General features: G+C 36.5%; 1 protein-coding gene across 1 annotated transcript in view; it reads left to right on the top strand.

Moving 5' to 3' along the window:
* Positions 1-1,938: 1,938 nt before the first annotated feature.
* LOC127660376 (inactive ubiquitin carboxyl-terminal hydrolase 54-like) overlaps positions 1,939-15,654 on the top strand; it is a 79,910-nt gene continuing 66,194 nt past the window's right edge. Inside the window, exon 1 of the mRNA XM_052150517.1 lies at positions 1,939-2,022. The gene's annotated coding sequence lies outside the window, so the exon portion shown is untranslated. The remainder of the gene's footprint in view (positions 2,023-15,654) is intronic.

Genomic DNA, 15,654 nt, shown 5'->3' with positions numbered 1-15,654 from the left:
ATCCATGTCTTAAGAAGCAACAAGATAGGTGTGGGTGAGAAACAGATCAATATTTAAGTCTTTTTTACTATAAATCTCCACTTTCTTTTGTTTTTGGACGATTCACATTCTTTGTGCATATTGCCACCTACTGGGCAGATAATAGTAAAAAATCGACGTATTTTATTTTAATCGAAATATTGATCTGTTTCTCACCCACATATATCATATCATTTCTAAAGATATAGATTTAACTGGAGTCATATGGAATACTTATATACTTTCTTTATGTGCTTTTTGGACTTTCAAAGATCTTGCCTCCATTCACTTGCATTGTATGGACCAACAGAGCTGAAATATCCATCTAAAAATATTTGTTTGTGTACAGCAGAAGAACGAAAGTCATACAAATTTGGGATGGCTTGAGGGTAAGTAAATGATGAGAGAATTATAATTTTTGTTTGAACCAACTACACTCACCTAAAGGATTATTAGGAACACCTGTTCAATTTCTCATTAATGCAATTCAATATCTAATCACCCAATCACATGGCAGTTGCTTCAATGCATTTAGGGGTGTGGTCCTGGTCAAGACAATCTCCTGAACTCCAAACTGAATGTCAGAATGGGAAAGAAAAGTGATTTAAGCAATTTTGAGCGTGGCATGGTTGTTGGTGCCAGATGGACCGGTCTGAGTATTTCACAATCTGCTCAGTTACTGGGATTTTCACGCACAACCATTTCTAGGGTTTACAAAGAATGGTGTGAAAAGGGAAAAACATCCAGTATGCGGCAGTCCTGTGGGCGAAAATGCCTTGTTGATGCTAGAGGTCAGAGGAGAATGGGCCGACTGATTCAAGCTAATAGAAGAGCAACTTTGCCTGAAATAACCACTCGTTACAACCGAGGTATGCAGCAAAGCATTTGTGAAGCCACAACACGCACAACCTTGAGGAGGATGGGCTACAACAGCAGAAGACCCCACCGGGTACCACTCATCTCCACTACAAATAGGAAAAAGAGGCTACAATTTGCAAAAGCTCACCAAAATTGGACAGTTGAAGACTGGAAAAATGTTGCCTGGTCTGATGAGTCTCGATTTCTGTTGAGACATTCAGATGGTAGAGTCAGAATTTGGCGTAAACAGAATGAGAACATGGATCCATCATGCCTTGTTACCATTGTGCAGGCTGCTGGTGGTGGTGTAATGGTGTGGGGGATGTTTTCTTGGCACACTTTAGGCCCCTTAGTGCCAGTTGGGCATAGTTTAAATGCCACGGCCTACCTGAGCATTGTTTCTGACCATGTCCATCCCTTTATGGCCACCATGTACACATCCTCTGATGGCTACTTCCAGCAGGATAATGCACCATGTCACAAAGCTCAAATCATTTCAAATTGGTTTCTTGAACATGACAATGAGTTCACTGTACTAAAATGGCCCCCACAGTCACCAGATCTCAACCCAATAGAGCATCTTTGGGATGTGGTGGAACGGGAGCTTCGTGCCCTGGATGTGCATCCCAAAAATCTCCATCAACTGCAAGATGCTATCCTATCAATATGGGCCAACATTTCTAAAGAATGCTTTCAGCACCTTGTTGAATCAATGCCACATAGAATTAAGGCAGTTCTGAAGGCGAAAGGGGGTCAAACACAGTATTAGTATGGTGTTCCTAATAATCCTTTAGGTGAGTGTACAGTGTTTGTAATTAGATTGGAATGAAGAAAGTTACCACTGCTCCTACTGCTGACCACAGCCAGCCACATGGTTGCAATAGTTCATAAGCACTTTTTACCAGGTGAAATCCACTTCTATTTAAAGAGTCCAGACAGCCTCTGTATTTATTTAGAGTTAATACATCCCTAACCATGGCCCAGTCTCACTGTCGCACTCCATCGACACCCGAGACGCCAAACATCGCGAGAGTTGGTTGCCTTGGCTGCAGCACACAGTGACGCTGAGGGATGTTTAAGGTTTAGCGGCAGAAAATAACAGGTTTTGCCCTAAAGACTAGTCAGGGCGAAGATGCACGCAGCAAGGTAAGGAAACAACAATTCACTGTCCAATATAAAGAGGCGGCATCGGTTGCCCTGACGTTAAATAGGGGGAGAAGAGACGTTTTGCTCTGTGAGTTGTGAAGTTAGGACGTAGCTCTTCCTCGGGCATGTGCTGCTGGGATCCTGAAGAAATGCGAGTGACGTTAGTAAACAAACAGGGATGCAGCGCTGCCAGAAGGATGGCTTTATTCATTTACGCAGCGCTGCGTATTTAAATGTGGCGCTTTAATGTTCAATATGGTTCTTCACGAGGGTTGTATTGTATTACATTCATATTGTGAAGGAGACTCTACATCTCACATGCTCTAATGTGCTGACCAAGCTGTGCACACTGTTATTTGTGGCGAACACAACCCAACTGCGTACCTAGAAGTTCGCCACGTTGTAGAATAACCACATGGTTGAATCTCGGTCGTTGTCGATGTATGAAAATATTTTTTAATATAGGGCATATCAAAAATGCACATTTTCTTATTTTATTTTTTGGTGATAAAATGCAACCTACATCAAATAAAAATCGGGGTGTTATCTATTTTAGAGGTGATACATTTCTGGTTCTGTTGCATTGCGTTTTAACTTACCCAGAATGAGACCTCCTTACCATTTGCTATGACGTAGCAATTTCTCTTTTCAATACAGTTGATTGTCCTCTAACCCCCAATGTCATCTGGTGACAGGCAAAGAGAGATGTGTACAGTAGGTACTGCAGGTGTGCTGACCCATCTATGCATCCATCCATCCATCCATCCATCAGTATTTTAATATTTCTCTATAGGCCCTTATTGGTATAGTTAACCCAAAAATTTAATTTCTCTCATTATTTAATTACCCTCATGCCAGATGTGTGGCTCTTTACTCTGCAGAACACAAACAAAGATTTTTTGATGAATATTCTCTGTAGGTCAATACAATGCAAGTGAATGGTGACCAAACTTTGAAGCTCCAAAAGCACATAAAGGCATCATAAATGTAATCCATAAAACTCTGGTGGTTTAATCCATTTCTTCTGAAGAGATCCAACCAAGTTTGGGTGAGAACTAAGCCTGCCAAGATAATTAAGTTATCAACTTATCGTATGTTACATGATAATTTTGCTGACCTGAATATTGCCCTTTTTGTTTACATGCGTGTTTGTTTATATAAGAATGTCACCAGCATTTGTTTTATGTGTTTTAATAGGCGTTTTTCCTAACGACTGCATAATTCCAGACAGGAAGTTTGGAAGAATAAGTCCAAATAGACTTGGTTTCAAAGCCGCATGCATTCCAGAGCTCTGGTGTGGGAACATTTGGGCTTTAAGCTGAACAAGAGAGGAGAGCCCATTAATGCGAATGAGCCGGTATGTCGACTTTGTTTAAAAACAGTGATGACAAAAAGTGGCACTACAACTAACTAGGGCTGGATGATTTAATCAAATACCCACGATATCATCGCAATGATTTTGCTGGAGATATAAAATTCAACAATATCATGATGATTTTAATGAGCCATTTATTTGGCCATTAAGTTTCATAGAGTGTACCAATAGACTAATTTCATGATTTTTTTTAGGGCTGTGTAATTAATCAAAATAAAATAAAAATGGAGATATGATCATGTGTGATTATTTAACTGCCAAAGGCTTCAATTAAAAACTTGATCTTGTGCATCAGAATGAACCGGCGACACGCTGATCTGTGCACGCGCGGGGACTCGTGTTTTTAGTGCAGTTCACCTGCATTGTGAAGTAATGCAGATTCAAGCATTCGCACAATTCCAAACATTAGTAACCGCTGTAAAGTTATTGTACAAATATACAAATGCAGAACAGTAAGGAGAATTCACAAGATGCTAAACTTATAAATGTCAAACAAACATTGCACTTTCTGTTTAATAGTAAAATCTCCTGGTGAAGGTGAAATAAACATGAGTGCACTTGCAGTGTAAAAATAAAATGAATAAAATAGGACTGATATATCTTAATTTATTTTTAACAAATCTTATCTTTAATATAATAATTATAAACTTGACTGGGTTCCACAGTAATAATGTAATACAATGCAATATTCATCTGGTTTCCAAAAAATAAGATAAGGACCGGTAGTTTCTGCACATCTTGTTCATTCACAAAGAAAATATTTAGTAGAAATATGATTTTTATTAAGCTTCCATGTATGATTGTTTGTTAAATATAAGTATAAACGTGCAAATAAATGAAAATGATTACATTTTCCTCTCCCTTGTGTTAATTTAGTGAAAAAATGTGTGAAACATGCATTCATCGTTTTGAAATAGATTTTTATTTACTACTTTTGAAATATGAATTCTACTTGGCTACAATGGCTGTTTAGATGAAATGATGGTTCCTCTGATTAAAAAAAACAAAACATGCTATTTCAGAGCAAAAACATAATTATCGAGATATATATATTGAATATCATCAAATTGTTGAAAAATATTTAGATGTTATTTCTGAAGCCATATCACCCATCCCTACAACTAACCTAAAATCTCATTTAAAACATAACTATCCCATCCAGTTTTCCAGGCTGGGAACAAAAAACGCAGTTGGAGATGAAGATGGCCCTTCCCGACTTAAATGTTTTTTACATTCCGATTCCACTGTCTGAATATTCTTAAGAATTAAAAGTTCATTGCTTTTTGAAAGGATGTACTTGCATTATTATGCTATTATATTTTCATTATATCAGTGGCATAAAAGGGTCTTAAAATTACAATAATATAGTTTATCGCAATTATTTCTGGGACAATATATCATCCAACAAAAGTAGTTATAGTGACAGGCCTAGTGAGAACAGACCAAAATGTAACTCCCTTGTCACTATAATGCCACGCCCACACATCTTTTTCTCTACGTTTTTCAGACTGAGATGCGAAAATGGAGCTTTACGAAAACGCTCTTCCAAGTGGATAAATTTGAAAATGCTGGATTCGTATGTGTGGACGGGAAACAGATATCTGAAAACAATGATGTACAGTATTTGTTGTCATGTGACACAGTCATGTGATCAATTCAATCCCAAAATATCAAGATGGTGGCCCATGTTTTTTTATTTTTATTATTATTTTTTTTATTTGGCAGGCACTTTTATCCAAAGCGACTTACAGAGCCCTTATTACAGGGACAATCCCCCCGGAGGAACCTGGAGGTAAGTGCCTTGCTCAAGGACACAATGGTAGTGGCTGTGGAGATCAAACCAACAACCTTCTGATTAACAGTTATGTGCATTAGACCACTACACCACCACCACTCCTAAGGATATGTTGTAGCAGCATTTGTTTTTACTGTTTAACTTTGATAGCGTTGTTAAAGATAAATGTTACTATATACAACCTTCACATTGCATTCCTTCAAAGGCGACGGCAAATTTACTAGAAATTGCTGTCCGGCGACAGAACACAAGGACAATTGTGTTTCAGGCCACACATGGAACATCGATTTTCCGCATGCGCAGTAAGGGCATTTTAGTGTGGACGAGCAACTTTTGAAAAACGCTTGAAAACAGCAGTGAGTGTTTTGAAAAACGCTTGAAAACAGCAGTGAGTGTTTTGAAAAACGTTCTGAAAACGAAATTGCCGTTAAAGGTATCCAGATTTATGTGGATGTAGCCTAAATCTTGACATCAGCAGTCTCCTTGGCGATCATGATTTCAAGCTCAATTACACTTCCTAGCGTCATCTAGCACTCTGCGCATGCATCAAGCACTAGGAAGTGCAATCAAGCTTAAAATTATGATCGTGCCTGACTATAATGGTAAGATGTATAGTGAAAATGAGTTATGGTATTTTGGTCTGTTCTCACCCAAAATCGATTAGATCACTTAAGAAGACATGGATTAAACCACTGGAGTCGTATGGATTACTTTTATGCTGCCTTTATGTATTTTTTGGAGTTTGGAGCTTCAAAGTTTTGGTCACCATTCATTTTCATTGAATAGACCTACGAGCTGAGATATTCTTCTAAAAATCTTTGTTTGTATTAAGCAGAAGTCAGAAAGTCATACACATCTGGGATGGCATGAGGGTGAGTAAGCGATAAGAGAATTTGCATTTTTGAGTGAACTGTCCCTTTAATGGTTCCTTAGTTTTTGTTTTGTTGTTTTACTCTCTGTGGTCACATCTGCTTACAGATTATGTATTAATATCACCTTCTGTTCAAAGGAAATTACAAGATTATAAAATAATAATAGCAAACATAAACATGGAGGTAAAATGTCTGAATGCATGTGAACATTGCATGGAAAGTCTTTGAAGTAACTCTGCATTTCAAAAGTATTATTTTTCAATTTGATAAAAAATTGAACACAAATAGAAAAACAATCACATTTTTAAAATGATTTGGGTTTAATAAATTGGGGCATAGCCATGCACAAACATCAGTTAGTTCTCATTGTGATGGTATGTTATGTAAACAAAGTGACATGTCTCTTAATGCAGAGAAGAGGAGTGATCAAAACAGACACCTCTCCATCCCAACATTCTCCTTATGTTTTTGCATCACCCCCTCCTTTAGCCAATTCTCTGTAAAAAGTAAATAAAAGAAGGCTACTAATTGTTATGTAAAATTTAAAGATGAATAAATTAACATACTGATGGTCGGCCCTCAAGGGCCTACACTACAATATTCATCAGCGGACAGAGCCTTCATTCAGGCTAATTGGTTGGGGGTGTATGAGATTTCTGTAAATTTCACAACATGCTATATGGGCTTACAACAGGAAGGGACAGAAAAGCCTTTGAGGGTAACTTTTATTAAACTTCTCAAGGTAGAGGACAATAGAAGCTGGGTGGATGACATTCATGTGTAAATCAGAACTTTGTCATCATTTGATATTTGCCAAGGTCTTTTCCTTGTAAGGGCAGTTTTCCTGCTTAATCAAGATAAAGCCCCAACAGAGACAAAACTTTTCCAATTTTTGAGAAAACAGCACAAGGTCTCTCTGTATGGAACAGCTCTTGTCATTTTATAAAATATGTCTTTGTTATTTTACAAAGAATGGCTCAATGTTTTCAATTTTTGTCAGTTAATCTTTATTAATTGTGCTTGGAGAAATGCTTTTAAAGAAATGGAGGGGAATAGAGAAACGTAAATCCATTTGTGCTTTCAGTGCTTTCAGTGGTCTTTGGAGAACTGCTCACACACACCTCTCTGTCTCTTATTGAATTCTATCTACTGGCCTATAGTGAGCCAATAGCAAAAACTTAAAGGTCCTCCTCTTACAATGAAACCTGTGTAGCCTTATTTTTAGTATACTGTAGCATATGTTTGTGTGTCTATGTGTTTATGTGTGCCTGAGACCAGGTGACTGTCTCAATCAGTCATAATGTAACAGTCTCTGAAGCCGAAAGTCTGGTCACACTCTACATTAGTTCTATTAAGTTACATTGAACTTACAAAGTCCTCTCTGTAAAGTTACATAAAGTGAATTTGAACACTAAAGCTTCTCTTAATAATGCCTGATTTTTATTGTGTTAGATAAAATATAAAACCAAATTGCTTTAATTTTAAAGAAAGATAGCCCAAGCACATGTTTAAAGCAAAGCATTTAAAAAAAACAAATGTTATACTTTTTAAATAAAACAATAAAATGCTGGTTGAATGGAGTGGTGGTGGCGTAGTGGTCTAAAGCACATAACTGTTAATCAGAAGGTTGCTGGTTCGATCCCCACTGCCACCACCATTGTGTCCTTGAGCAAGGCACTTAACTCCAGTTTGCTCTGGGGATTGTCCCTGTAATAAGTGCACTGTAAGTTGCTTTGGATAAAAGTGTCTGCCAAATGCATAAATGAAGACAAAATGTATTTAGACACTTTCTGGTTGTCAAACTTACTGGAACATGTCCATTGTTAATTTGATGAACCTGTGGTTACTCTGCAGGGCAACTGATTTCACACATTCACTAAAATGACCTTGAAAACTGGTTAAAAGGATAGTTCACCCAAAAATGAAAATTCACTCATCATTTAATCACCCTCATGCCATCCCAGATGTTTATCACGTTCTTTCTTCTGCAGAATACTAATAGAAGAATTTCAGCTCTGTTGGTCCATACAATGCAATGCAATATGAAAGTAAAAGTTAAAGTGGAGATCGACTGAGCAGGGAGGAGAATTATAGTAAAAATTTACTAAAATATTGATCTGTTGCTCACCCACACTCAAATCGTTTCGGTAGACATTGATTTAACCATTGAGTCATATGGATTACTTTTATGCTGACCTATGTGTGATTTTTGGAGCTTGAAAATTGTGGAACCCATTCAATTGCACTGTATGGACCAAAAATCTTAAATTTTTTTCTGCTGAAGAAAGAAAGTCTTACACATCCAGGATGGCATGATGATGAGTAAATAATGAGAGAATTCAAATCTTTGGGTGAACTATCCATTTATTCCATTTCATGCACTGTGAAATAGTAATAGTTGATCGTGCACACTTTGTAATACTGGCAGCAATAATGTTAGATTACCTGGTAAGGGAAGTTACGATGTTTGCTGTGTACATTCATGATTTTTTTTTTACAAAATCGTAGAATTTGTTTCTACGATTGCAAAAACTGCTTGACCTTGTTCTGAATAGGCATCTATAAGTCACTCAATAGGATTTTTAGGGGTCCAAGCACCTTAGGTCTAAGCACAAACACAAAGAAGAAGGAAAAAAAAGCTGTTCAGTTTCCTCAGTCAGTCAATGAATGTTCAGAGAACCCGCTGTTCATGAGTGCAGCAGATTACCTAATCCTTCCAATGTCCTGAAAAAAATACTCCAAAAACAATCTCCAGCCAGTAGGAGGCATAAACACAAAGAACGAGCATATTCATCCACAACTGACCCGAAAGAATGCTATTCCACAAAACAAACTCCAGCCACTAGGTGAAACCTGCACAAAAAGAAACAAGAAAGGCACCCAGCTTTCTCGGACGGTCAAGTGAATGTTCAGGCATGTAAACATTTTGTGGCCATCCTTAGTATCTACTCTCAACTTGGCCGGAAAAATCAGTGCAAAAGCAACCTTCATTTGATGTAAGAGTTTCTTGCATTCCTTGAATCGATCACGCTTCTCTCTTGTTAAATTCGCAAAGTCTGGGAACAAGAAAATGCTGCAGTTCCTCCAAGAAAGCCTTCCTTTACTCCTCGTCTCATGGAACACAAAATCTTTATCAGATGATCTCAGAAATGTGTCCACAATTGATCGGGGCCTGTCTCCATCATTCAATTTCCGAACCGGGAATCTTTGAGCTTGCTCGATTTCCATCTTATGGCCTGTTATGTCTAGGAATTGTACCATATCTCGGCCCTCCTCATGCTCAGGAATTCCAACAATTCGGACGTTGTTTAACCGATTACACTTCTCAAGGTCTTCAAGTTTTTCCCAAAAGCGTTCCAAGTCTGCTTTGGTCACTAGCGGATTAGCAGCTTATTCCATTTCCAATGACTCCAGATAATCGATCCATTTCTCGATGTCCCCGATTCTTGTAACCAACTCAGAGAATTTCGCCATAATCGATCAACGTATTACAGCAAGATCCTCCAAGTCCACTATGACTTTCGCCACGACAGTTGACGTAGAATTTCTTCCACCTCATTGTCCAAATTGAGTCCCTGGTCTGTCTGGGTATCAGCTTGACCTTGTAAGTGTCTTTTAATGTCTCCAAAACCTGAGTATTCTGAAATCTTTGACATGTTTTCTTCATAGAGCAGTTATGAAACAGGGTGTATTGAATCTCACCGGTTTATGACATAAAAATAATTAATAACTAGCAAAGTGCGCAGAGCTCGCCGTTCACACGTCCGACCCTCGCATGGCATCACGTGAAATCTGCTTATTTTCTTATTATTAGTGGTCAAGGCACCGAAGGTGCTAAAATCCTATTGTATCTGTACTGATTTGCTGCTGCTTATTATTATTTGTCTGGCCTAAAAGTGTATAGGATGCCAAAACTGTAAATCCTAGAGACACTAAACTTGTCTGGATGGTCCTAAATCCCCCCCACTCAGGTGCATACACACCCCCATCCAACTCTATAATAAGCACTTTTACATTTTGGCTCATATCTTTGCAAATGTAAGGGCTAGAATAAAAAAATGTTTCCCTCTGATTCCTTGGGTCAAAACTAAATTTACTCAGTGGCCTATATCTTCTGAACGCAAAGTCCAAACTTTATGAAACTTGGAATACTTTGATATCAGAACATTTTGAGGAAGCATTCAACATTTCGTCCAATTTTGCCAATAGGGGTTGCTACAGCTAAAAACTCCTTATAATTAATTGAGTGAAAATTTTGAAAATTGGCATGCATTATCTTTGGGTCACGTGCTAACATGTCCTCACAAAAACTATTTGACAAATTAACAAAAATGGCTGCCAGCAGCCAATAACATTTCAGCAGCTTATAACTTGTGTTAGGAATGGCAGATTGTTAAAAAATTTAAGGAGTTTTTTTTTTTAATTAAGTTTTTTACCAAACTTAGCGAAAATCATTCACAAGGTGGTGCTATAATGAGCTATTTAGCATTTTTCTAATAACTTCTTATCTATAAGGGCTAGAATCAAAATTTCTTCAGTCAAGATGACCAAAACCTATATCTCTGATTTTATTTCCGCTCTGAAAAATATTCTGCCATTTTGAATTTTTCTAATTAACAACTTTAGTCTGATTGGCTCGAACATTTTTACATATCATCTAGGGACTGTCCTGACAAAAGCATGTTTTCAAACTTTTTGATGTGTCAAATCATTTAGAAGATAAAAGATAAAATTAATTATTTGGGTTTGAACTGTAACCACTACTATGCCTTTATTTGTGTGCACAAGGACCAAATATGACAAAACTTAAAACATATACACAGGATGCTAAATATTATAAATCTAATTTTTTTCCAACTATAATTGACAGATGAAGGATGTACTACCGATTTTGTACACTAGATGGAGCAGCAAGTTAAGAAATTCCATTAAATCCTCTTTGAGTTATTTCTCTTGAAATGTAATATTTGTGCAGTAAAAATAGCAATAACAATGTCCACTAGATGTAGCGCCAAGACTAAAAATCCTTGAAAATCTTCTTTGACTTATCTTTTTGCTCTTGAATTGTGCAGTTGTCCAGCAATCTTGTAATTTAATACATGTGCAGTACAAATAGCAACAGCTATCCAATAAATGATGAGACCTATGAAATCTGTTTTTCTCAAGTTTAGTTTTTCCTGATTTAATTGTTCAGCAATCCAAAATCTCATTTATGCATGGTAACTCAAAGATGTATTACTGATTTTGTCCACTAGATGTAGCGCCAAGACTAAAAATCCTCTTTGACGTAGCTTTTTGCTCTTGTAAAGTGCTGTTGTCCGGCAATCCAAAATCTATTTTTCTTCTTTTTCATCTTCTATTGTCATTCTGTTTGTACATTTCTAATTTTTAACTTTAATTTTTAATAGAAAAACAGCTGTGTCCAAAGCATCCACAGGATCTACTATGTCCAATTTAATTATTTTGGCCATGTTCTGGCCATACATGCTTGGACCCTGATGATTGCCACTTGCAGCTATATTTTATTTATTTTTTACTCCCATTGTTTCTCTCTTTCTCATCTCCCCACCCTCTCTCTCCACCTCCCATCTGTTTTTACTTAAATATCTGTGTGTATTATTGAAGCTTGAGTCACAGACATTCCTTGAAAACCATGAAATTTCTGCAAAGCTGTGAAGGCATGGAGTTGCGGGCTGCCATAAGGAAGTCTACACCCTGAAAACATAAGCAACCCAAAACATTTCCAAAATTTAGTGCCAGTCTTCTACAGACTTTGCTTAGCTAATAACGTCTGTACTTTTCTGCTGATATGAAAAGAACAGAATAGCCCAAATGTTTGTGACTCAGACAGGTTATTAAGTGAAAAACACAATATCCACATTCTTATCTCTGGCATAATAATTTCATGGTTGAGCTCACAGTGTTTATAGATGATAAAGAACAGAGACGCTTCAGTGGCCAAGTTCAGGCGCAGAAACATGCTGAGAGACAGAAATTCTGAGAAATTTACCCATTTGGAGCATCAGACTATTTTTAACTCTTCCCCCAGAATTCCCATGGGAGCAGAACACACGTTTGTGAATGGCTACTTGTGTGCGGCCAGTGGCACTGTACATGTACTACTGAATACTAGCCATCCGGAGAGACACAGCACATATATTGACGGATGCAGTTGAGCAATAATAATTTAACCACACAACCTCTCCAACCCCCTCAAGCCTTTGTTTGGGGACACTTTTGTCATATTGTGACAATGTAAATAGGTCAGCCATGGTGATATTTATTGATGTGAGGTTGGATTTGAGTTCATATGCTGATGATAAACCGCTTTCTTCAGTCCTGGATATTGTGTCATCTAAAGGCCAGACTCACAAAAATGAGGCTGTAGATACGAGTTTAATTGCCTATAAAATTAAGGCTTATTTTATCATGTATATATTAATCTTTTATCTTCTATAATTCTTCATTTAAGACTAACCAGTTGAAATTAATTAGGCTTTTAATTTATTCAGAATTTAATTGTACAGTTTAATGTATGTATTAATTGTACCTCATTAATCTGTCCAGAATTACATGGTTTAAAATGTTTAGAAAATAAGGTTGAAATTCATAATGAAGCCACAATATTACTTATTTCATAAAAGTTCATAAAAAAACACAAAAGCATATGATATAACTTGACTTACCATTGTTTCAAGTCTTAAAGTCCTCTGAAGTGCCTTGACAAATGCAGTTTTCTTTGGTATGTTGATGTATTTCCTACTGAAATAAGTTAAAACATAAAACTTTTAATGGGCACTCTATTCACTGCCTAAATAGAAATCCTACAAAGCCCTTGTATGATTTATGTTATTATAACTTTGTAAATACAACAACAACTTTTAAAGCATATGTCACACATAATAGTATATAACCAATGCTATAGATTGTGAAATTAAAATGCTTCGTTCTCTGTTTTTCAGTTACATTTTGCAAGCTAATTATACGAAATGTTACATACACAACCTCCTGTCTTATATGCACCCAAGCAATTATGATGGAACAGCAGTCAATGACATTTCTGTGCAGTCTAAATATATGTTACATTTCCATAAATATAAATGTGTCCTGAGCATGTTTGTGTACATTTAAGAACATTTAGGTAAAAGCAACTGTCCTAAAACATGTCTTTAATGCATGAATGTTTTTTTTAAATAAATATGTTAATTATATGAAGACAGTCAAGTTATTTTCATATGTATAGTGCTTTTCATAATACACATTGTTTCAAAGCCATAACGATGACACGATTTTTGATCAGGCATTAAAAACAGTTACCCCCTGGAGACTCGATTTCACAGGCAGACTCGTCCTGTCTCCAAATATCCATACTTCCCTACTATATAGTATGACAAAAACAGGATGCCAGTGGATTAGTATGTCCGAATCCATAGTATTCATAAGACAGTAAGCGAGAAATAAACAGATGACCTACTACTTCCGGTGGGAATCCGAAGTGTGGATCGGTTGAACACTTTCTATCTGTCACATTCAAATGCTGGAGTAAAACAAATGGCATAAGGCTGTTTTCAACAGTAAGTGCGGTATACATAAAGAACGTTGCTCATTGTGCTTAAATGGCGCTTGTTTAACTGAACTTCAGTAGATTATATTCACGGTTGTTGTTGTCACATCATATATTCTGGTCACGGGACCATGCGTACATTCCTGGATGTTCGTATTTTCGAATTCTATTCATTCTGCATCTCGCATACCTAAAGTGTACTGTTTTACTGGCTGAGAAGTGCGTTTCTCATCAAATACAGTACATACTGAGACAGTACATGGTTTCAAATGCAGATACATTAAAAGAGGCTACACTAAAGCCTCTCACAAACATCATGCTTCTCATACCAAAAACTTTGTTCAGCTTGGAAAACTAAGAAGATATCTTAATACAGAATGTGACTTTTTTTCCACTGACTTCAGATCCGAATGGCACAGTGCATTGAGGCCATTGCTACAATGAGGCTGGAGCTGTTGTGCAAATAATGCAGATTAATATGAAACAAGTGAGTCAAAGATCACAATATATCTATGTTTTGAATCACCCTCCACCGTGAGATCTTCAGAGGGCTGAAAGGTGATAATAGTCAGTCACAACTCACTTTTAAGCAATTCTTATTGGCACAGTCATGTAGAACAGTCATGTGAACTGATAAGATGGAGGGGGAGGGTGTATTTTCATTCTAAAAAGCATTTGGACAAGGTTTCTCAACCTCTATGTGATTTAATGGATGTACATGAGTCTTTTTAGCCAGAAGAGAGAGAGATGCTTAAATGCTTATATCTTCTGTTAACAAATTTTGAATACATAAGGATTAGCATATACAGTAGATTACTTTAAAGCTAATAGAGATGGACTAAAAGCAAACTTCAGTTACGATTTCACTAGGTCTTTAATGTAAATGGGAGATTTAGATTAAAGAAGACAGGCTCTTAATGTTTGAATGCTTTGGTTTTAATGATGTCTAATTGGCACAGCTCTAAGAAAGGCTTAGCTGTTAATAACTTTTTAATTTTCAGGACAAATTAGTCATGAAATTAGACGGTACACCCTTTCATTGTCCATCCAGGCAACAACAACATTTAATTAGGTAAAGAGGATTATAACCATAAATGCCCCATATGGACCTTCATTGGTGTTTCTGGCTGTGAATGACATTTCAGTTGATAATTTTGAGTGACATTATGGGTAAGTTGGGTTTGATCTTGGAATGAAGTCAACTTTTATAAAAGCCAATGTTAATTACATGTCCATTTTTTTTTCAAGACAAAAATTATAATTTTTTAAATAATCCTGAGGCTTAACTTTTTATCACATTTTAGAAATTAATTATATTTTAGTCTCTCTCTCTGTGTGTGTGTATATATATATATATATATATATATATATATATATATATATATATATATATATATTTATACACACACACTGGGCTTCAGACTGCGACTAAAATGATTTGCGACAGTCAGGTTGTGTGTTCATATGCGGGTTTGTCAGATATCTTGTGAGTTATTGAATATATTTTTAGAGCATCGGTGTGTCTCACGCCGTTTTTCACCAATTCTGTTTCTGATGAGCTCGCTGCACTGCACGCGGCAACAAACCCAGTACGAGGGAATCGTGAACAAAGACTCTTTTGAACCTAATTTTTTTCATGAATCACCCGAAAAGAACTGGAGCTCAGGTTAGCAGTTTGAATCAGATTCACTTTCTCTGAACTCACAACTGGGAGTGCAGACATTTCAAAATAAGAGTCGAATGTGTACTTCTGGCTTCTTTTTAGTTAAAAGTCCTGTATTGTGTTTTTTTTTCTTCCTTTTGGTAATTATTAATTGGCATTGGAGTAGCATAATAAACTGCATTTGGGATTTCATTCAATTTGCACTCATGTAATCTCTGTGTCTGGGCCATCCACTAACAGTAAAGAAAGACTAAAGCAATACTGTAAATCAATGACATATATATATATATATATATATATATATATATATATATATATATATATATATATATATATATATATATATATGTATTTGGTTGACTG

This window comes from Xyrauchen texanus, chromosome 20 (genome assembly GCF_025860055.1).
Source record: "Xyrauchen texanus isolate HMW12.3.18 chromosome 20, RBS_HiC_50CHRs, whole genome shotgun sequence".
In the NCBI taxonomy this organism is placed as follows: domain Eukaryota; kingdom Metazoa; phylum Chordata; class Actinopteri; order Cypriniformes; family Catostomidae; genus Xyrauchen; species Xyrauchen texanus.
This window is presented reverse-complemented; position numbering and strand designations above follow the sequence as displayed.